Genomic DNA, 24,801 nt, shown 5'->3' on the forward strand with positions numbered 1-24,801 from the left:
GAGAGTAGGGGGTAGGAAGATAGGGATAGAATAGTATAAGGAGAGGGGGTAGGGAGAGACTTAGAGACAGAGAGGGAATGGGTTAGGGAGAGAGAGAGATAGAGAGAATGGGATAGGAAGAAAGGGAGAGAAGCGGAGAGGGAGAGGGGGGAGGGAGAGAGAGAGAGAGAGAGAGAGGGGGGTAGGAAGATAGGGATAGAATAGGATTAGGAGAGGGGGGAGGGAGAGAGAGTTAGAGACAAAGAGAGAAGGGGATAGGAAGAGAGGGAGAGAGATAGGGAAAGAAAGAGAAAGGAGAGAGTGTGAGAATAGGATTAAGAGAGAGAGAGAGAGAGAGAAAGCTTCATATCAATTTGGTGCATTAATCATATCAATTTCAATTGTTGAATGTTCATCACTTTCATTAGCTGCATTAGATGATGTACCTTCACGTAATCTCTTCATACACTCCCTTTGTCTTTCCTTTGCTACCTCTCTTTGTTCATTTGTTACTCTCTTATTCTTTCCCATTGTCCTACACATAACATCATGATGACAATCCACAATCGAATAGCAAAAAAACAAAAAATGATCATCATTTTGTTATAATCTAAAGTAACAATAATAAAATAACTTTAAAAAAACCAAAATACATGACAAATAAATCATAATCAAAGCAAAAAAATAGCAAATGATCATGATTTTATTATTATCTAAAGTAACAATTATAAAATAACTTAAAAATTAATCATTCCAAAGCAAAAGTAACAAAAGAATATGAAAACCTGACTGTTATTGTCCCAGAAAATCATGTGCAAAAGGAGAGGGAGGGAGAGAAGGAGAGGGGGAGGGAGAGAGGAAGGGAGAGGGGAGAGGGAGAGAGAGGGAGATTGGGAAAAGGAGAGGGAGAGAGGGAGAGAAGGAGAGGGGGGAGGGAGAGAGGGAGATTGGGGAAAGGAGAGGGGGAGACAGAGAGAGAGGGAGATTGGGAAAAGGAGAGGGGGAGAGGGAGAGAGGGAGAGAGGGAGAGAGGTAGAGAAGGAGAGGAGGAGGGAGAGAGAGAGAGAGGGAGATTGGGGAAAGGAGAGGGGGGAGAGGGAGAGAGAGGGAGATTGGGAAAAGGAGGAGGGGGAGAGGGAGAGAGAGGGAGATTGGGGAAAGGAGAGGGGGAGAGGGAGACAGGGAGAGAAGGAGAGGGGCAGGGAGAGGCAGAGATAGGGACATTGGGAAAAAGAGAGATTTGGGAAAGGAGAGGGGGGGAGAGGGAGAGAAGGAGAGAATGAGAGGGGGAGGGGGAGAGAGAGAGAGAGGGAGAGAGAGGGAGATTGGGAAAAGGAGAGGGAGAGAGGGAGAGATGGAGAGGGGGAGGGGAGAGAGGGAGATTGGGGAAAGGAGAGGGGGAGAGGGAGAGAGAGGGAGATTGGGAAAAGGAGATGGGGAGAGGGAGAGAGGGAGGGAGAGGGAGAGTGGGAGGGAGGGAGTGGATAGAGAGGGAGATTGGGAAAAGGAGAGGGGGAGAGAGAGGGAGAGAGAGGGAGATTGGGAAAAGGAGAGGGAGAGAAGGAGAGGGGGAGGGAGAGAGGGAGATTGGGGAAAGGAGAGGGGGGAGAGGGAGAGAGAGGGAGATTGGGAAAAGGAGAGGGGGAGAGGGAGAGAGGAAGGGAGAGGGAGGGTGGAGATGGGGAGAATAGGATAAAGAGAGGGAGAGGGGAGAGAGAGAGAGAGTATAGGAGAGAGAGAAAGAGGGAGAGAAAGAGAGATTTAAGATAACGAAAGGGGGAGGGAGAGGGGAAAGAGGGAAAGGGAGGGGGAGAGAAAGAGAGAGAAGGGGGAGAGGGTGAGAATAGGATGGGATAATGTGTGTGTGTGTGTGTTTGTGTGTGTTTGTGTGAGAGAGAGAGAGAGAGACATGAGGTAGAGAGAGAACAAGAAGGAGAAAAGGGTGAGAGAATCAAAAAATAGAGAAGTGTGAGGGGGAGAGAGATGAGATAGAACTCAAGGAAGATAATTAGGGTTCAAAATAGACAAAGACAATGATGGGGGAAGTAAGACGAGAGAGAGAGAAGAAAAGAAGAGGTACATGCATGTATACAAACATATATACATATATCTATATAAATATATGTATATATAACTATAGATATGCATATATACATACATAAACACATATTATCTATGTATGTCTAAAACATGTGTATTAAATGCTAATTTTACAAGCATACATTATCATGTCTTCATAACCCATACGGGTTTTGTGAAACCAAAAAAAAATGTTTTTAGTTCTTCATAACCCGTACAGGTTTTGTGAAACAAAAAAAAAAAATTCTAGTTCTTCATAACCCGTACGGGTTATGAAGAACTGCAAATAGTACTTTTGGTTCTTCAAAACCCCTATGGGTTTTGGCTTGGTAAGAGGGTTGGAAAATGACCCTAAGGCTTGCAAGCCCATTTTCCCTCCTTTTTTGTTCCTTTACACGTTTTTTCATCCTCCACCATGATTTCTTGACTTTATTGTCATCAGGTTTACAAATGATGAAGTGGGTATCTATAAGATTACCACCATAATCTCACACATCTTCTTAGTTTTCTGACCATATAAATTTTTTAATTTTTGGACAACATTAGCATAGTAAACTTTAATTTTCTTTGTTAGTGCCTTGACAGTCCTCACAGACATATGTCTACCATTTTTTTAATAACTTTTGATATACTTGACCAAATTCAAAATAAATTATATATTATTGTTCTACACTAGATTCTATACACTTTAAAACAAAAAAAATCATTTTTGATTATTTTGATGCAAGTTATGCCCAGCGCACGAACAGGTGCCAAATTTTCAAGATGCGCTCACTTCCAAAAATCATAAAAAAAAAATACTTGACAAAAAATTATAAAAAAATACACAACTTCTAGATCTCACTCTTACCTATCATCCTACCAAAGGGTTTTTCAAAATACTAAATCTAACTATATATTTTGTGCAGTGCACGAAAATAGCTATGTTATATTTTTCTGAAAAAATCAAGAACAGTTCTTCATGCGTGAAAGGTTTTACCCTCTTAATATTATCCAATTTTTTTAAAAAATTAGCAGTTTTGAAAATAGATTCAGTGTACTACAATTCTTATTCTTTTTTCAACTCCTAGTTTTGAGTGCATGACCTTCAAAAAGCTCTTTGAAGTTCAAGTTTACCTATTTTCAGAAAAAAAGTGGCCACTTATACCCCCCCTTTTTGTTCACCATCTTGGTGCACTTAACCATGTAATATATAATATGTGTATAATATGATATTATATATATAATATATGTATATACATATAATATATAATATATGTATATATATATATATAATATATTAAACATATATATACACATGTAAGTGTATTATCTCCCCCTTTCAAACACATACAAGGTCTCTCTCTCTCTCTCTCTCTCTCTCTCTCTCTCTCTCTCTCTCTCTCCTCTCTCTCTCTCTCTCTCCTTCTCCCTTCCTCCATACCCCATCCCTCTCTTGCTCCCTCACTTTCTCCCCTTATCCCTTCCTCCATACCTCATCCCTCCCTCTCTTCCCTTATCCCTTCCTCCATACCCCATCCCTCTCTCTCTCGCTCTCTCCCCTTCTCCCTTCCTCCATACCCCATCCCTCTTTCTCTTCTTCTCTCCCTCCCTCCCTCCATACCCCACTACAACTGTGTCTACACTTCTATAGAATTAAGTGAATTTATTTCTTGTCTGCAACTTCCTCTTTGATTTTTATCATGTATGCTCTCCTAAGAAAATTGACTGATGGATTTGTGTGTGTATATTGAATAGGAGGAATAGGGTTTGAAATTGAACCACGAGTGTATTACCATGACAAACAAGAAAACCTGCAGCAATATTCCTCTCAAATGTGTTTTCAATGAGCATAGCAGATGTGGAAAATAGTGTCAACAAAGCAACATGATGAGTCAGAGTACCTGCAATATGTTTTTCAGAAGGAAACAATAGGTAGGAAGAGAAAGAGGGAGAGTAACATAGATGATGTCCTAAAAATGGTAGTGGTGGGTATGCGAGAGTTCCCATGTTGTTATACAATGCCTGTCACCTAAAGAAATTAAAGTTTGTTGTATGCATGGCTATGGTAGTATATGATGATCATCACTTGTCAAACAACTTGGAATGGTACATACCCATGAAAGAAATCAAGTGTGCAATTCCTATAGTCACAATCAAGATCAGTCTTATAACCTTGCAAATTTAATAGCATCATATGTTTTAAAACTTAGGCAATACTCTTAGGGTTAGGTCAAGCTCTTACACTTGCTTTTTAGCAAAGCCTCGTTGTTTGTTTGCTTGGAGTCTCGTTGCATGATGTTCTATTCATAACTTTAAATTTAATATATCATTTTATTAGCCCACCATATGACCCCCTTAGGTGTCATCAGAGGTCGTATTGTTTCCTAAGAGGCCATATGATGTCCTGTGACCCCTTAAGACCCCTCGAGACACCAATGACCCATAACAACACCATATGGTGTTCTATGACCCCTTAGGACACCATTTGGTGTTGTTATAGGTCCTATGGTGTGCTAAGGGATAATATAGTGTCATATGACCCCTTAGGACACCCTAAGACCCCTTAGCTATTGTTAGGGGTCATATTGTGTCCTGGATTTGATATCTCTTCCTCTCCCTCCATCCCCCCTCCTTCTTCTCTCCCTATCTCCCTCTCCCTCTCTCTCTCTCTCCCCTTCTCCCTTCCTTCATACCCCATTCTTCTCTATCTCTCACTCTCTCCCCTTCTCCCTTCATCCATACCCCATCCCTCTTTCTCTTCTTCTCTCCCTCCCTCTTTCTCTTCTTTTGTAATTCCTATAGTCACAATTGAGATCAGTCATATGGTGTCCTGTGTCCTTTCTTTCTCCCTCTCTATCCTTCCCTCCCCCCTCTTCTCTCCCTTTCTCCCTCCCTCTACCCCTCTCCCTCTCTCTACCTTCCCTCCCCCCTCTCTCTCTCTCCCTCTCTCTCTCCCTCTCCTCCCCCCCTCTCTCTCTCCCTCTCCCCTCTCCTCTCCCTCCCTCCCTCTACCTCTCTCCCTCTCTCTACCTTCCCTCCCCCTCTCTCTCTCTCTCCCTCTCTCCTTCCCTCTCTCTCTCCGTCTCCCTCTCCCTTCCTCCATACCCCTTCTTCTCTCCCACCCTCCCCCCCTCTTCTCTCCCACCCTCCCCCCTCTTCTCTCCCTCTCTCCCTCCCTACTTCCCTTCTTCCCCCTCCTCTCTCCCTTCCCCCTACTCTCCCCCCCTCTCCCTCTCTCTCTCTCTCTCTCTCTCTCTCTCTCTCTCTCTCTCTCCCTCCCTTCATCCATACCCATTCTTCTCTCCCACCCTCCCCCCTCTTCTCTCCCTCTCTCCCTCCCTCCTTCCCTTTTGCCCCCCCTCCTCTCTCCCTCCACCCTACTCTCCCCTCTCTCTCTCTCTCTCTCTCTCTCTCTCTCTCTCTCTCTCTCTCTCTCTCTCTCTCTCCTCTCTCTCTCTCTCTCTCTCTCTCTCTCCCTCCCTCCCTCCCTTTTCATTCGCATCTTTTTATACTACCAATAGCGCGTACGAGGTACTAAAACTATTAGTTCACTGCCCTGTCATAACTTTTTTAAGGCAAAGGAATGCGTACGCAATACTTATTACTTGTACTGAGCCCATTATTCATTACCCTGCGATAATGTTTTTTAGGCTTAGGAGCGCGTATGCGCTACTTATTAGTCCAAAATGGGAAACAAGAATACCATTGGGCTTGTCAATATTTTATGGACTAACAATGCATACGCAGTTATTAATGTAGTGCATACGCAGTTTATAGACATAGTTTTAGTTGCCCAAGAGCCTCAATGACCTCAAAAGAAGTTTTTGAGGTTGTTGACGGCGCCACTAGAACTGTGTCTGCACTTCTATAACTGTTTTATACATAGAAGTGAATTTTTTGTTTTTGAATGATTTCAAATGATTGAATTGTTGTTCTTATTAGTTTTTGTCAATAGTATTGTGATTGTTTAATAGTTTGATTCCAAAAAGTAGTGATAAGATGCATATTTATGGTTATTTGTTTGTTTATGAACTTTTGTTTACATATATATGTTATGATTCTATTTAGGACAACCGATATCAACCATGGGAAAGAACAAGCGAGGAATGATGGAACAACGAGGGGCTCAAAAGGAAAGACAAAGGCAGCGTATGAAGAAATTGTGTAACATAAGAACAATGGGAGATGAAGGTATGTCATCCTCAACATCTCAATTTGATTTACCAAATGAATATAATGCACCTATTGCAATTGAAGAAGATACATTTGATTTACCATTTGAACCTAATGCAATTGAAGAAGATAGCACATTGAATAATCAATTAAATGATGAACATATTACACCTTCTCTACTTGATGAATTGAATGTACATAATGCACCGATGTTAACACCTCCTAGAATCATTTGTAGGAAACCAAAGTATCTAATTGACATTGAGGAGAATATATTTAAGTCAATGCCCAATAAAATGAATGAATGAACTTGTAGGAGAATTGTTGAAATAATATGGCAAAAATATTTTAATAACTTAAATCAAACCGCAAGATGTCAATTAATTGTTCAAATGATTAAAAAATTGAATTTTAGAGAGACAGTGAAAATTCTAGGCCTAAGATCATCTGAAAGTAACAGTGAAAGAACTATTGTGAGAAATCTATTTGATGCATATCAAGCTATTGGTTCAAAATCACGTACTAAAGATTCTAATGCTACTCGACATGTCATTACATCAAGCATAATGAGAAAGAAAATAAAAAAAGATCATTTGATAAGAAAAACAAGTCATTAAAAGTTAGTAGAACAACATTAAGTAAAGCATTAAAGAGGCAGGAAAAAATAGAGGAACCTAACAATAATTCTCTTTGGGCATTCTCAGGTAGACTACCACACAAAGACAAGGTTGTTGTTGATGCACTCAAAACATTAATTAAAAATTTTTGGCATGACAACACAAGAGTTTTGCCCAACCAAAGAGATGTTGTTAGAAGGCGAATTGGGTCTACAAATCATGATCCACATGCCAAACACTATTTGGATATGACTCAAACTAAATTTTATGAAAGATTCCTTCAAAATTTTCCTCAAATATTTTTTAAAATGGTAAAACCCTTTGTATTAAGATTAATCATTTACACACCACGTGTTGTTGTAGGATGCATATTGAATTTTCCATGCATTATGATATTTTTCATCATATTTGTTCTACTTTGCACACTAATGATATTTTGTAAGAATGTAATATACAAGCACCTCCTAAGTCGGTAAGAGAATTTATTTCAAGTGTGCTATGTAATAGACATGATGGTTGCATTTATTATAAGATGTCTTGTTTGGAATGTTCTTGTGCTATATGTGGTTATTTGCAATGTTTACCAAGATGCGTACATTTGGAGAGCACACATAAAATTGTTATGAAACTAGTTTCTTTCAGAAAATAGAAGACAGTCACATATGGAGTTAAAGATGGAAAAGATTTGAAGAGATGTGAGGTAGTGAAAAATGATATATGTGTAGCTTAATTTATGAAAATGTTTCAAGAGAAACTAGTTTATGAGTACATAATGCATACACATAGAGCTCGATGGTTAGATGAGCAATTCAAGTTATGTAAGGACACATTTCCTCTTGGCACCATTGTCTCTATTATTAATTTCATTGAAACTTATACACTGCAACCTCAAAATGAAGTGTAATACATGTATTATCACTCTACACAAATTTCTATTTTTGTACACATAGCATCCATGCATGTAGATGATAGCACAAAGGAGGATAGAAAGGTTGTAAGAGACTATCACTTCTACATAAGTGATGATTGTACTCATTTATTAGAGTTTGTATAAGGATGCTTTAAAGTTTTCTATGATAGTTTAAGGGAAAGAAACATACGATACAACTGACACTTAATATGGTTAGATAATTGCACCGCACAACTCAAGAATGCAAGGATGTTTTATTGGTTGACAAGGATGCATATGACAAGTGGTGTACAACATTTTTGGAATTTCACTGAGGCTGGACATGGTAAGGGAGAGCACGATGGTGCAGGAGCATGTGTGAAAAGAGCCCTAGCTAGGGAAGAATTGAAGTATGAAGGTGGTGTTGAGTTGATAGATGTAGAAACAATCGTATGATGGTGTAAGTATACGATGGGTCCAGGTAATCCAGGGACGTCAATGGTTTGTAGATATTTTTGGTTGATCACTAAATCTAACATTAAAAACTATCTATATTGTTGTACAATTGTAGGATCGAGTGACATGCACTCATTTATGAGTTCAAATTCAAGTTCACTGGTAATTTATATGAGACAGATGATATGTTTTTTCTCTTCATGCATGTATTGTTTGTGGGAAGCATGTGAATCACAAGAGTGGGTTGACAAATAGTCTTGTAGACCATTAGTTCCCATTGATTCATATCAAATTCCCAAAGCACTACAATTGAGCCAGATGGAGACATCAGTGGATTTTGACCATGTATCCGACCTAGTGGATTCAGGTGATTTTTTGAGTTAATTTTTTTGCAAGTATTCTTTTTGGTTCATTTTATTGTACATCATACTTTATTTTTGGTATTAATTAACACTTTATAAAATGCAAGTCATGTGTATGCAGTTGTTGCAGAAGAGAACAATGAAGAAGGAACATATTACTATTTGTATCGTTGTGTTGAGCCTAAAAGAAAATTGACAATCCAAATCATTGATGGAGAGGGTATTGAGTACCCAATAGGGTCTATTATTGTGACAAGAGCATGGCTTCAGAGATACCCTATCAATAATTTTGATGTTTGGTTGTTCGAGGACTTTGAAACACACAAACATATTCTTCATTTCTCTAACCTTGTTGTTGCAACAAATATTCATTTGATGAGGTATCGTGCTAGACCTCATAACAAGATTTTATGGAAAGTTCATGAAACTGACCACGAGGCAATACTTGACACAATATGGGTTAGAGTCGATCCTTAAGGCTCACTTGATTGATTCTATGGTTCATAGTAGAATGATTTTGAGAATTTTGTAAAAATCATCGACGAATTGTTCTATATTCATTTTTTGTATATATAAATGCCCATGAGCTGATTTTTACATGTTTAGGGGCATAATTTTATATATTTAAATGGCAATGAGCTGATTTGTACATATGTACATGCCAAATCTTGTATATTAAAATGGCGATGAGCTGAATTGCACATATTGTAATGCAAATTTTATATAAAAGCCCATGAGATGATTTGTACATTAAAATCGCGATGAGTTGAATCACACATATTGTAATGCCAAATTTTGTATAAAAGCCCATGAGATGATTTGTAAGACATTTTCTTATATAATCAAATAGCCAAGAGTTGATTAGACCATATTTAGAGGCAAATTTTTGAATAATATGTGACAATGTTTTATGACTATTTTGTGTGTCAATGTTTTGTGACTATGCTTTTAGTATATGTGATGTGTCCCTGGTCAATCATGAGCATTCTTGATTCTTGTATAATCATGGAGAATTATTTGAGTCATTATCAGGTCATAGGGGTCATAGATTGAGACTAGATACAATTTGAGCAAAAATTGTCATTGTTGTCAAAAAAATTATCAAAAAAGTTGTCAAGCAACTTCTACATTGCATCAGTAGGATATGACACTCAATGTTTTGGTGCTTTGGGATACATGATAGGGGCATGCCTAGCATAAAACTGCCCATCCGAATGTGCTCATGATGTCGGTTTGTGCACATGATGAACTGAATCAACTCTACGCAATCTTGCAACTTTGCATTGCATACAACTGATGACTTTTGCAGCAAGCGAAAAAATGCTACCAATTAAAAATGGCTCTGATTTGTCAAAAACCAAGATAGGAAATTGTAATTGATCCTCACATGATGCCATGGGTTCAAACGGATTGACCATATGTGTCCTGTATTGGAATAAATAGTCCTTCAAATTTTAAAATTTTTTTGTACTCATGGCAATTGAGAGATCGCCCTGGTATAGTATCACTCTCGATGTTCTAGAATTTTGGGATGCATGACAAGGGCATGCCTAGTGTAAACCTACCCACCCAGACGTGCTCATGATGTTGGTTTGTGCACATGACAAACCGAATCAATTCTAGCCAATCTGGCAACTTTGCATTGCATGCAACTGTGGATTTTGCAGCAGGCAAAAAAATGCTACCAATTGAAAATGGCTCCTAGTCATTAAAAACAGAGATAGGCCAATGTAAAGGAGCCTCACGTGACCCTACGGGATCAAACGGATCAACCATATGTATCCTGGATTTGAAGAAATAGTCCGTCAAATTTTGACAATTTTTTGGACTTAGGGCACTTGAGAGATCGCACCAGTACGGTATGACTCTCAACATTTTGACACTTTGGGATGCATGATAGGGGAATTCCTAGCATAAACCTACCCACCTAGATGTGCTCGTGATGTCAGTTTGTGCACACGATGAATTGAATCAATTCTAGCCAATCTAGCAACTTTGCATTGCATGCAACTGACGATTTTTGTAGCAGGCAAAAAAATGCTACCAATTGAAAATGGCTCTGACTCATCAAAAACTGAGACAATCCATTGTAGAGGAGCCTCAGGTGACCCTAGGAGTTCAAACGGATCAACCATATGTGTCCTGGTTTTGAAGAAACAGTCCGTCAAATTTTTAAAAAAATTTGGACTCAAGGCACTTGAGAGATCACACTGATACGATATGACTCTCAATGTTCTGGTGCTTTGGGATGCATGAGAGAGGAATGCCTAGCGTAAACCTGCCCACCTGGATGTGCTCACAATGTTGGTTTCTGCACACAATGAACTGAATCAATTCTAGCCAATCTTGCAACTTTGCATTGCATGTAACTGACAATTTTTGCAGCAGGCAAAAAAATGCTACCAATTGAAAATGGCCCCTACTCATCAAAAATAGAGATGGGCCATTGTAGAGGAGCCTCACGTGACCCCACGGGTTCAAACGGATTGACCATATGTGTCCTGGATTTGAAGAAACAATCCGTCAAATTTTGACAATTTTTTGGACTCAGGGCACTTGAGAGATCGCATCGGTATGGTATGACTCTCAATGTTCCAGAGCTTTGGGATGCACGACAGGGGCATGCCTAGTGTAAACCTTCCCACTTGGACATGCTCGCAATGTCATTTTGTGCACATGACGAACCAAATTTGACCATTGCGAGCGTGAGGGTGCTCTCGCACCAAACACATATTGTTGTTTATATTCATATTAAAGCTATGAGATTTCCACAATCCATTTTGCATTTCTAGTGTATTTTTTCTGGATTCGATTGTGTGTATATTCATATTGTCGATTTTTGTTGTTTATATTCATATTGTTGATTACATATGCAAATATTCATTTAAATTTATAAAAGGGCAGCCACCAAATATAGTGAATAAACAATAATGAACTGAATACAAGGAGTTTTGTAGGGTTAATTCAACATTTTAGAAATATTATCAAATCATATTCCACGATTACAATCTTTTATATCATATATTTTTGTTGTTTATATTCATATTATTGATTACATATGCAAATATTTATTTAAATTTATAGAAGGACAACCACAAAATACAACGAATACCAAATAATGAACTCAGTACACATTTATTGGATCAAATATCGATATTTATATATATATATATATAAAAGGCATGTCTGCGAAGTCAATACAAGTATTACAAAAAGTGGCATATGCCATGTCCAAATCGATATACAATAAAAATGTAGAATATATCTACATGTATTGGTCATTCTATGACCAAAACAAACACTATATGATCCTAAACTTGTGGTGGATCATCAAAATCAAGCCTCTTCGATGTGGTACATGGCTCTATAGATAGCTGCAAAACCACAATTCAAAAGCCAAGTTAGAATTCTTTTGTAGAAAATAGTTCACAATTAACAACATAACTATGCATTTAACTTTAATTCCTTTGCAATTGAAATGTAGATTACCTCATCGGCTGCTCTAGGAGATAATGTCTTCACTCTCCTCTCCTTGTCACTCTTAGGAGTTTTCTTGAAGACATACTTAAATGGATCCACATTATAGTCGTACTGCGAAGGGGTCTATTGTAGATTAAATGTACAATTAATACAATGTACTAACATAAATATATCAAAAACACGTAAAAAGCTATAATATAGAGAATAATGATGTGCCTGTGCCTGAGATGCTTTATCAATGGACTATGGATGGCTCACCATCGATGTAGAAACTGTCACTATTACCTAAACAAAAAATGTTCAAAGATTAAATACAATTAATATAATGATAAGTATTGAAGGTTAAAAACAATTAATTTTACATGTCAAACAAAAGTGTACCAGATCCTGAGATGCTTCTTCAGTGCACAGAGGAGGGTTCGCCATTGATGAAATAGGTATGGATATTTCTTGTATGAAAAAATTATAAGATTATAATATATCACAAGTTCACATGTACGCATGCATATAATCATGAAATCAAGAAAATAAAGTAGAGATACATACCCTTCACCCTCTCTTGATCCACAGGCGAATCAGGTGCATTCAACAAATCCACATAGCTTAATGAACGTTGTACATGTAAAATAGACAAAAAACACTAATCAATATACAAACCCCAACTAATACTTGATTTCAACATTTTCAAACAATTGTAAAACTAAAAATGTGTTCAATTACCTTCTTCCCACATTTTGGTGTCTTCGAGGAATTCTTTTTCTTAGGACGAGCCCTAGATGTGGAGGGGGTACCCTAAAAAACAAAATTAACATGAGATATTAGTACAGATAATAAATTAAACATAATTTTAAAAATCTAAAATGAAATGACTTGCATATTCCATCAAAACAATATATAAAAAGGGTTGGACAAAATATGATACCGTATAGCCTTGTAGGCCAAAATCGATCACTGAGAGTGTGATGTCATCAATCTAGGACATTTCATCCCCTGTCAACACCTACAAACTAGAAATTGGACCAAGCATTAAAGATAGTTAGTATATCTTGTATTTTTTTGAATTCAAAGTGTACTATTCTATTTTAACATGTTACAAAATTTATACCTCAGGCATCAAAGTTGCAGCTATAGTAACTGGGGGAGGAGTATGGGATACTGTTGTTGCATCCTGAAATTCATATTATTTGTCTCAATTTAAATCGATGTATAAATGAAAATTCATTTATGTAATTACAAATTTAAAGTGACTGATAAATAAAATGATATGAATTCAAATCAACACACCTATGTCTATATCTCATGGGCAAACACCATGTCCATCAACTCATCTATCAATGCAAAATCCTCAGTCGTGTGGGCCTGACATCTACTCCTGCAAATCATGCACAAATGAGATGAGAATCCATCTACACCGGTTGCATCATCTATCCCTGAGCAACTGATACACATATGGTGGATGGGCTCTTTGTTGCCACCTAATGGCTCATCATCTAATACAATAGGGTGTGCTAATGAATTCCCATGTTGGATGATGGCACCAGTCAATGTTGTGGCCACCTGAAGAGTTTGTAGCTCCATCAACTCTTTTAGCTCTACTGGGATAGCCTAATGCACCTTGGGTTTGGGTGCTAGGGGGTGGCGACTCTCCATGGGTAATCACCTATGGGCTCTAGGTCTATCTTGGGTAGAGCCACCACCTCTACCATGGAACTCTCTCATGTCAAAATAGTTTGGGCACACATTGAGCACAAACTCACAATATACTTTTCTCAAAAAATATAATGGCACCTCATAATTATTACAAGGTGGATCATCAAAGACCATCCACCATGTCTGCCAAAAAAGATTCTTCATCTGCACATTGGTACACCAATGTATGGGAAACCTCTTTGCATTAAGAGGTAATGACTGACCAGTTTTGGGATCAATGAAAAGGGCACATATTTGTTGTTTAGTAATGTTTTTGTTTTTTACTCCATCATATGATAGTCCATCGGCATAGAATTGACGACACCTATCCCTAAAGCTTCCCCATTTGGCAATTTGTGTGGAAATAGCTATGGCACCACTAGCTAATGTTTCTAGGCTAGTGGCGAGGGATTGATGATGCTCAAGTTTAGAAGTTTTCAATTTAACAATCAGTCTATTGATTTTAGACTTATTTTGTCCTAACTGATTAATTAATTGCTCCTGTGTTTTGGGTGTGCAGTCAAAAGGAGGAATTGGGGGTTGTTCTTGTGTATTTTCAGGAGGTGCATTTGGTTGTTCTTGTTTTGGATTAGAAGAATCTGGTTTTTGAAACAAAAAATGAAAAAACCTAATCAAAATTAATGAAATTAAATTCAAGATGTAAAACAAATTGAACAAACAGGAAATAAAGACAAAAATAAACAAAAACTAACCTTGATCCATATCTTGGAGGACAAATCTAGCACCCCGTTTGCGGTTTAGGAGAGGAAATGGAAAAAAACGAAGTAAAAAACGCGCTATTCATAGGTAAATGAGACCCAATTTTTTTTTTAAAACTTTTTTTAGCAGACACCGCGTACGCGGTTATATTTGGACTATTAGCATGTGAGCGCTCATTTTCCTATGAGAAACACATACGTGCTCATTTTCCTAGGCGTAGCACGTATGCGCTCATTTTCCTCAAAGCAACGCGTACGTGCTATCTTCTCTAGGCTCAGGAAGAACAAACCTAAGCGCGTACATGAGAATTTCAAATTTTAAAACCACGTACATGCTGCTTGTTTTTCCATGTTCTTTTTGGGTGGTGTCCACTTTTCTGACCACCATCTTTGTCCACATACCCACTATAGCATGTGTAGATTCACATCGAGTATCTTGCATTGGGTAATATTTTTGGGCCAACTAGTTAATGTGTTTCATTGTTGTTCTACATGTTATGTTTGTTACCATCTTTGGTGGATGTTATAACATGTGGAATTAGTTGGAATCAAATTTGGAAGATTTGTTATTATGTGTTTGGATCCCCTTTATCTCATGGGGTGGATCACATTGTGTATGTTTGGTTTAGGAGGCTAACTTTATGCAACTCTTATTTATTATATTTATGACCAACATAGTTGAGGGTTTCAATGTATAATCTTGTATAAATAAATGTGTCGATGTATGAGTTGATGAATGTAATGTGCATGGATTGTTGTATCCATTATGTAAAACCTCCAGCCTTTCACCTTTCTCAAATTTTTTTGAGAAGATTTATAATCCCTTAAAATTTTCTTCTCTACTTTCTTTCCTTAATATTTTAAACTAGTATGCTCCACAATGAGATTTGGGGAGAGAATAAAACTGATGCTACTAATGGTGACCACCCCCTTCTACTAAGATTTATAGAATGTCAATAGAACCCTATTATATCCCTTCATGTCAAAAGAGTAAGGGGACATCCTTTCCTTGTCAAAAGGATCCCACAGTTCATCATTATGCTATAGATCCTTGCAATCATTAGGTTCCAAATATTTTAGACAACCCCCCATAATAGCCTTGAACTCAACAACCATGATCAAAATTGACAAAGAAACATAGAGAAAAGTAGGCCCACAATGTTTATTATAAATACCAGAAGAAAAAAAAGAAAAAATAATTAACGTTTAGAGTATCTTAAAAATCAATCTAGCTCACACATGTGAATTGACCTTTCTATAAATAACCATTCTCACAGGGAAACAAATACAAGGCACTTCCACTACCACAAATCATATCACCACTCGTGATAATCAAAGCTGAATAAGATCAAAGGTTGTTTGTAACATTCAACTCTTTAAAATCATTAAACTCCCATGCAAGGGAGAGTCATTAATATCATCCAGCCAAGCCCATGATCAGGAAGCCATGTCAGCATCATACATTTCATCCAAATTTGAATTTTAAAAATGGTTCTCTTTTTTGCCCCCTTTGTTTAAAATTCATTTTGAATACCATTGTAATTTTTATTACGAAAGAAAATAGAGTCCTTTAGATAATTTTAACCCTTCTCTAAAGAGAGAATCTCTTTAAGACTAGTAGGACACCGAGAAAACATATGGAAGGTCCAATAAACATAACTAAGACAATGAATGGCCAAATCATTGGTTGCCCTATTTCCTTCTTGAAAGACATGCTAAAATTTAGATTGAAGGAAGCTCCAAATCAATTCTTTATTGTATTCCATAATACTTTTAATTTCCCATGGAATACTACATTTTCCATTAAAGTAGTCCACAATCAATTTGGAATCCCCTTCAAAGATAATTTTTTTATAAATTTCTCCTTGAGTCTTTTGAGGTGTTGCCAAATATAAAAATATTCCACCCAATTGGTGGAACCCCCACCCAGGTTCACACAACATCCTTCAATAAAAGCTTCCCTATTATTTGTAAGAACTCCCCTAACACCAAATTTTTTTGGATTTCCTTTAGAACACCCATAAAAGTTACATTTTACCCAACCTTCCTTTGGAGGGGACCATTTGCATTCCTTTCTTAAGATCAACTTGTTCTAGATAATCTGCATCAAAATTTGATTGATCATAAAAAAATGTTTAACTTTAAGATCTTTAAGGCTGGGCATAGTTTTTGACAACCCCAAGGAAGCAAAATTCACATTTTCCTTAATTTGCTATTTGATTATCTGGAATAGCTTATGGTTGTTCCTTACTATTTCCCTAAAGATTCTATTATTTCAATCCTTTCATATATTTGAAACCAAGAAGGGAGGAATTCGAGACCACAAATTATGGATAATTGGGTGATTGAAAGAGCAGTGACCCCAATGCTCCATTATACTTCTTATATGCTTGGGAAGGGTCCAATAGATCAGTAATGCAACAAAACCTTAGATCAAACCTCTTTGGAATATTGATAGTGCAATAAAATATGGTCATTATTCTTCGATTCCTTGCATCAAAGGAAGCACCTATTAACAAATAAAAATCTCATTTTATTTAGATTATCTATGGTAAAAAATATTGTTGTGAGCAGTGACCCATGAGAAGTAATTATTTTTGCGGATAAGGATAGTCACCTGAATATTGTTCCAATTAAATTTCTCCATCATCAAGTCCTCCATGGTTCTATAAGTAGATTTGATCAATAATTCCGTCAAGGACTGATATCTCCTAATCCAAATATGCTTCCTATTTATAGAAAAGAAGGAGATGACCCCAAGATAAGACTACAATAGGTAGGGCTCATCTTCCATTTTAATAAAATTAGAGTCAAAATACCTTTGACATCTCCTACTTGATTCCTACAATTCTTCCATCTCCAATGGCTGCCTTGTCAGCTAAGGTAATTATGCAACAAGGTTCCATTTTTTCTAGATTAGGAAACTTTTAATAAAATTAACATAGTAGCGGATAGGGTCATTTCTTTAAACCATAAATTATCCCAGAATCTAGTATTTCTTCCATCTCCAACAATATTTTAACCCCTTTCTTTAAGACATTTCTATTTTTCAAAATATTATTCTAGATATAAGATCTTGAGGGTATGCCAATTCCATAAAACATATTATCATAAGGGGTATTACTAGGTATTTGGCTCAGATAATTTTCACCCATTCCTTATCCCCTTTTATAATCTCACACAAATTTGGATAAAAGAGCCTATTTAAAAGGTCTATTTTTCCTAATCCCTAGTCTACCAAATACTTTCCACTAGGGTAATGCAAGACTCTTCTTTAGTCCCAATCCAAAGAAACCTTCTCTATTTTTTTTCAATTCTATCAGCAATAGTACTAGGATTTTTGAACAAAGAGATAATAAATCAGGATATTTTGCAAATAGGATTTAACAAGTCAAATTTTGCCTACAAGGCTTAATAATTTTTATCTAAAATCTCACAATTAGATTATCCCAAAAGTTGTTAGGAGGACATATTGAAATAAGAGAGAGTCTCAGATAAGAATCTGGGAAAGAGGCAACACTGCATCTAAGAATCTTGGTGATCTTGTCTTGTAAGGAAGATACAACATTGGAGAAGTATATTTTCTTATGTTATAGTTGATATGGTATAAAGATAATTGAGCATAATTATCTAGGATCTCTTGCCATCCTTTAGCTTCAAAAACATAAGCCTCATCATAGATAATGGTATTATCCACATACTATTTATGGGTAATAAGAGCAAGATGAGAGGCAACTTTAACACCCTTGACCCAATTTTGATTCTCTATATCTCTAAATGTTTCTTTCCAAAACTTAAGCCATAATAATAGACAAGATGAAAGGGGGTCACCTTGTCGAAGCTCTCTACCACAAGAGAAATAGCCTTTTGGAGAACTATTGACCAACACTAAGCACATAGTAGAAGTAACACACACATTAATCATCTTTAGAAATCCACCTTTAAACTCAATTATTTTTAACACCTCAAAGGGGAAATTCTAGGAGACTCTATCATAAGCTTTGGATATATTAGGTTTGAGGGCCATTCCAACCTTCTTTCCATATTCCATAGAATGGGGCAATTCATGGGTAGTTATAAAAACATCCATGATATGTCTACGTTTAGCAAATCTTTTTTGGTTATCAGAAATAGTTTTTAGCCTATTAACCAAGATCTTAGACACAATCTTGTAAAGGGTATTATAAAGGATGATAGGCTTGAAATATTTCATGGAAACAACATTCTCATACCTGGGGATTAAATAAATAAGGGTAGAATTAACCTATTTAAGGATTTTACTATTTCTAAATAAGTCTCTTGGTGCATTGAACAAATCCATCCAAAGCACATCCCAAAATTATTGAAAAAAGGTCGATAGGAACCCATCTACACCAGGGGCTTTATAAGCTATGAATAAAAAAAATACCTCCTTAACTTCCTAGAGAGAAATTTTTGAAGTTGGTTGTTGCAAGTCAAAATCAGTAATCACCTCAAGGATAACCTCCAATATTTCGCAAGAATCCTTGGGGAAATTGTGGTTGTTACTATGCAAATCAGCAACAAAGGAAACAACAATCCATGATATCTCAACATCATCCTTAGTATGTGTGCCATCCTCCCTTTGGAGACTTCTTATCTTATTTCTACTTATATGCTTCATAGTTGACTAATGAAAAAAATTGGTATTCTTATCACCCTTAGTAAGCCATTACACCTGAGATTTTTATTTCCAAAAGTCTTCTTCTTGTTTGTTCAATCTAACCTATTGATCCCTATGATATTTCTTCTCCATACTATCTTCCAAATCAATATGATCTGACTCTAATCTATCTTGAATGGATTTTAGTTTTGAGGCAATAGATTTGTTGTCATCAAAGATGTTACCAAAGGAACATTTATTCTACCCTTTCAGATTTTCCTTAATTATTTTTAACTTCTTCACCACACAAAACATATGAGTCCCATCCATAGCAGTGTTCCACCAGTGAAACACCAAGTTTCTAAAGTCTAGGTGGTGAGTCCACATAATCTTATATTTGAAAGGAAAGGTACCTCTCTTTAAACCATCCTCCCAAAAGTGAATAATAGCATTATGATCAGACCCCATTTTGGGCAGAGCTTTTAGTGAAAGAGCGCCACATTATCCATATTACAAGAAACAAGAAACCAGTATAATCTAACTTGGATCAAATAATGACCTCGCCTCATATTAAACTAGGTAAACTGAGAACCTTCGGAACCAATATCCATAAGACCTACAATAGTGATAAAGTCAACCAAGTCACTCATACTTCTAGAGAAGTCATCAGAGTCTCTAAGTTTCTCTAAAAGTTACAAGGGAAAAATAAAATCTCCACCCAACATCCAAAGATTAGCCAAACCATCTAGAATAAGAGAAGCTAGGGAGTTCCAAAGAGAATCCCTTGGAGATCTAATCTTGGGAGTGTATATTTAATAAAATTCCAGCTTTGGCTTGTCTTCCCTTTTTGCATCTTAACAATTAATATATTCTTAGAAACATTATACGAGGTTCCCAAAAATAAGGTCGAGATCCACAAAGTAGAAATGCCACTAGAAGCACCCTCAACATCACTAGGAAAATAATCAACAAAAGGCCAAAAAATGCTTGACAATAATTTGGAATGCTTGTCTTTTTATTTTGGTTTCTTCTAATAGAAGAATATCAAACCTTTTCCCTATCAACAAACATTTGTACATATTTTTCTTAATAGGGATATTTAATCCTCTCATATTCCATGAAAGAATCTTTACCTAAACAACTAAGGGAATAGACTTCTCAACCTTGAGTTTCTCTAAGGTCTCCTCACTTGAGGAGTCCACCCAGTCACTTCTTTTTTCTTTTTTCTTTTTTGAGTTTGAGAGGCCATCAAGGGTAATATACTTCCCACTAGACACCTCTCTAGCTACATCCCTATTTCTTGTGTCCCTCTAAGGAGGTCTACCAAGTTTAGAATCCCCTCCCACATTGATGCAATCATGACCAGTGGATCCTTAAAGAGAACTGATCGGCTCATGCAACAAGAGTAACACAATGGAAGCAATAGGAAAAAATTAAAAGATTACACAATCAGATCATATTATCATCATAGAACCTCTAGTAATCAATTGGTCATCATCATACATTTATCACAAAACATTCAGTAATCAACCGGTTACACACAGGCTAATATGTCAAGTTACAATCCATCTGGAACTCTTAGAGTCAACTGGATCTTTAATTACCAATTTAAAACTTCCTATTCATCAACTACCCCACAAATGATCATATAAAACCATATATATACCCTCTAAAACACATCTAGGTCGGCCACAAAATATTACATTCACGAATACAAGAAAATGAAACGTTTAAATTGGTCGGCCCTAAGATTGAAAGGAAATCTCTCTGGAAAAGAACAACCAAGAAGTGAGGATCAACAATGAGGTTAGATACATGCCAAAGAACATTGAGAAAGACCCAAAATAGATCCACACGCCAAGAAACTACTCCAAAAAAGAAGGAAAACCAATCAGTAAGCCCCAAACTACCCTAGAACCCAGAAACAGCCAAACTGAAAGCAATATCTTGCCAGAAAAGAATCCAAATGAACTAAGAATTTAAAATTAAGCACATGAACTAGCCTAGAAACCAAGAATCTAATCTATAATGAAAAGCAAGCAACTACTGGAACATACCGACAGGAACACACAAAACTGCACACTGAACTGAACAAGAACTAAGACAAACGGAAATATTTTTGGTTGATGCAAGATTTCTCATAGACCGGGGATGTTCTTACATCATGCATTTGCATTCTTTTTCTTCTTATGTTATACAACAACCTGTGTCCATTCCATTTCTGAATTCTCATCATCCAGAACCTTCTTAAATTTACTTGGAGGAGGATTAAAAGAGAACCCTAAGAGATATAACTTGCCTTTTAGATGCTTAAACCCCATCTCAACTTTTTTATTTTCCACACTTAAAACTTTATTAGGATTATCATTCTCCTTATTCTTCAAGATAGAAAAAATCTCCTATTAAATAGTACCATTCATTTTCTTTAAAGGGAAGGAGGTAGTTAGACCATTAGCATTTTGATTATTAGTTTTATGATCCAAAGGGAAGACATCATGATTTGAACATATATGGTCAAATTGAAATGACCCAATTTCAGAGGAGACCAGATCCACCACTACCTGATCAGCCATATTATCAAAACTTTCTTTATATTGACCCCTCGTCCTACTTTTTTTTTTTTCACGAATCAACCTCCAACCCCATGATAGGCTCCTCACATTGAATATTATGATGTAGCGTATCATTACTCCCAATACACAATTGAATCTTAGGGGTCTTCTGAGAAAGGTGGTCCATCTTGGATGTAGATGTAGTTAGATCATCCAACTGCTTCTTTTATCTACTTTGTGACTCTTCTCCACTTCATTCACTAAAGGAATACCTTGGCCTTTCACACCATGTAAAGATGGTAATATGCCCTTGAAAAAACCATTATTTAAAGTAGTAGAAATATGAATCACATTGTTAGAGGAAAAGTGTTTCCTAACTAGTTGTTTCTTACATTCATTTCTAAAATATCCATAATTTTTACATGCTTAAAAATAAGCCCTAGAATTATCATATTCAATAGGTTGAACCCAAGAACTAAATCTAGAATGAAGGGTGACTTGGGTGGGGAGAACAATATTGATAACTACACTAACACAAAATCTAGTGAAGATGAGCCTAGATTTATTTTTGGTTATTTTGGCCACCACCATAAACTTACCAAATGATTCAACAATACCCTTCAACACATTAGAGGTCTAATATTTCATAGGAAGCCAAATAAGGTAAATCTACGTTAAAGCTACCACCCCAAGATCCATTCTAGGGTCCAACCTTGGTTTCCATTTACACAAAGAAAGGAAGTTTTGGAAGTTGCTACCATAAGTCCAAGGAACTTCCATTTCAATCTTAACCACATCTTCATCATTGAAAAAGCTAAAAGGAAATATCCCATCGACCATAGCATTGATAATCACACTTCCTTTAAATTTTCAATGATAATCAACCCATTTTATAACCTGATGAATATTAGGTTGAAAGGATAGGAACTTACCAACCAAAGAAAAGTTGAGTTCAACAATAGAAACATTCAACAAAACATTAGGAATCTCCAGCAATTGGAACTCAATTTTTTAAGACTCCAAAGTTTCAGTCCATATAGGACCTTTACCAGTTTCAAGAGACTTATCTCCTAACAGCTTATCCATGAATCTTGCAAGTTCCTCATCAACAAAAATGGAATCTAGATATTACTAAGGGGAAGTTGAGGGGAGTACATCAGATCTCTAAAATACCACCATTGGGGTGTTAGTTTTCTAAGTCAAGGTAGTGGAAACCCCAAGGGCCCCATTATAAAGGGGGTCCAGAGATGGGGAGGCCTGTGAAGAACTCCCATTAAGAGATCCCATCAAAAACCATTTTATAGTAGCTCCTAACTTGGATCACTTGTATGACATATAAGATACCTTTTTACAATAGGAGAAAAGTGTAATGCACAGTGATCAAAAAATTAAAGATTTCAAAGGATGATTTCATAAGCTCCCAAATTCCCTGATATCTCAATGGAAACATGAATTCCTCCATTACTTAGTATGATCCATTTATTTCAGAGAAGTGTTGTCTTCTTTGAAAGGTCAGACACTTCAACATTAGTGGAAGTGACATTGAAGTTATTGAGTCCACCAATCAATCAATAGGTATCAATAATCATTATAAGCATTGTGAGATTGGTTTCTTTTTAGAGTTCAAGAATCTTAAATACAGTTCCAACCCACTAAGATTTTCCAGCTAACACTTGAGTTGAGACAAGAACAAGAGGAGTCGGGGGGACAGGTGTCTAAGTAAATTTGGAAATTATAAAGTTTAGTTCTAAAGGGAGGTTAGAGGCTAATAGTGCAACATATGATGCTCATGAGGTGATTTTTGAGATTGGAGGTAGCAGATGCAAAATTGGTGGGGAGGAGAGGAAACATAGGATCTAAATGGGGATAGGGACCAAAAGGGACATATCTAACCTTAGAACCTTGGGTTGGGACTAGTGCCTTGTGCATTGGGCTACAATTTCAAAGAAAGAGACCGACCAAAGAAAACAAACCTGAAAAAAAACAAAGGAACAAAACATGAAGTCCAAAACAACTAAATATACCTAGCTACAAGGTCCTACTCCAAAAGTATCAGTAGGTGTTTAAATAAATCCATTGATGGGTGGGGGAAAATATGAACCTTTGTGAAACAATGGATTTTGGCTACTTGATTTGATTTAGAAATGGTACCTCCATGCCACTGCTACAAGATCAATTTTCAAAGTAGTGAGGACAAAATAAAATCCATGTCTCAAAAGCCATTTTTCATTGTAGACCTCCTGTGGCCATACAAATTTATCCTTGTCACACTATATAGGTCATCTAGGAACTGCATAAGAGATAGATCGTTCTCTTTTTCATATGGTGAGGGCTTATCATATGGGTGAGTCAAACTATGAAAGAGATGCCAAACATTACCGGAGAGGTCAAAAATCAAACATTCTTTTTGCATAGTATTTTCTACTCCTGACCCAAAAATGTTGCATTTTTTAACAAGGGATCAGATTCTATAGGAACAACCTCTTGTCCTCTAATAGTAAGAAAATCATCATAACTATAAGCAAAAGAAACCAACTCATTGATAATTTCAACTTTCTCATCTTCATTTCCAGGTGTGCACACCGACTTTTCCATTCCTTTGATTGATTTTTTCTCATCTTAAATAAGTGTTAAATCAAGAACTTCCACAACTAGAGCGAACTCAATAATCTTCCCCTAACTATTCTAAAGGTGTTTTTTATGACATCAAAATCAAGCGGGTTTATGTTAACTTCAGTGATGTGACCATCTTTACCCATAACATTGTATTAAAAGGCATCATCAGATCTCTACAAGAACCAACTTGGGATAGAAATATTCTTAAATTTTTTATCATCAAAAAGAAATTATGGCTACTTGATGTCATCCTTTTCTGCACGCATCAGTAGAGTTTTTTACTTCTTTTCTATTCTATGAAATGAAGAATCTTGTACTTGATGTAGAAAAGATTGTCCTTCTCCTTAGATTTTCCTTTAAATAAATTAATACCTCTAATCGTTGCCTATAACTGTTGAATCTCATGCTTAAGTACCTTAACCAAATAAAACCTATCAATCGAACCCCCTAGCAAAGACATGGATTTATGATATTAAAAAGGAGAAACTTCTTTCTTTCATCCCTACAACTACTTTCTCTATAGTCATCCCATGACGCATGTACAGGATTTCATTTTTTGAAGTTAAAATTTCTTGAATTGTTGGCAT

This window comes from Cryptomeria japonica, chromosome 4 (assembly GCF_030272615.1).
Source record: "Cryptomeria japonica chromosome 4, Sugi_1.0, whole genome shotgun sequence".
NCBI lineage: Eukaryota > Viridiplantae > Streptophyta > Pinopsida > Cupressales > Cupressaceae > Cryptomeria > Cryptomeria japonica.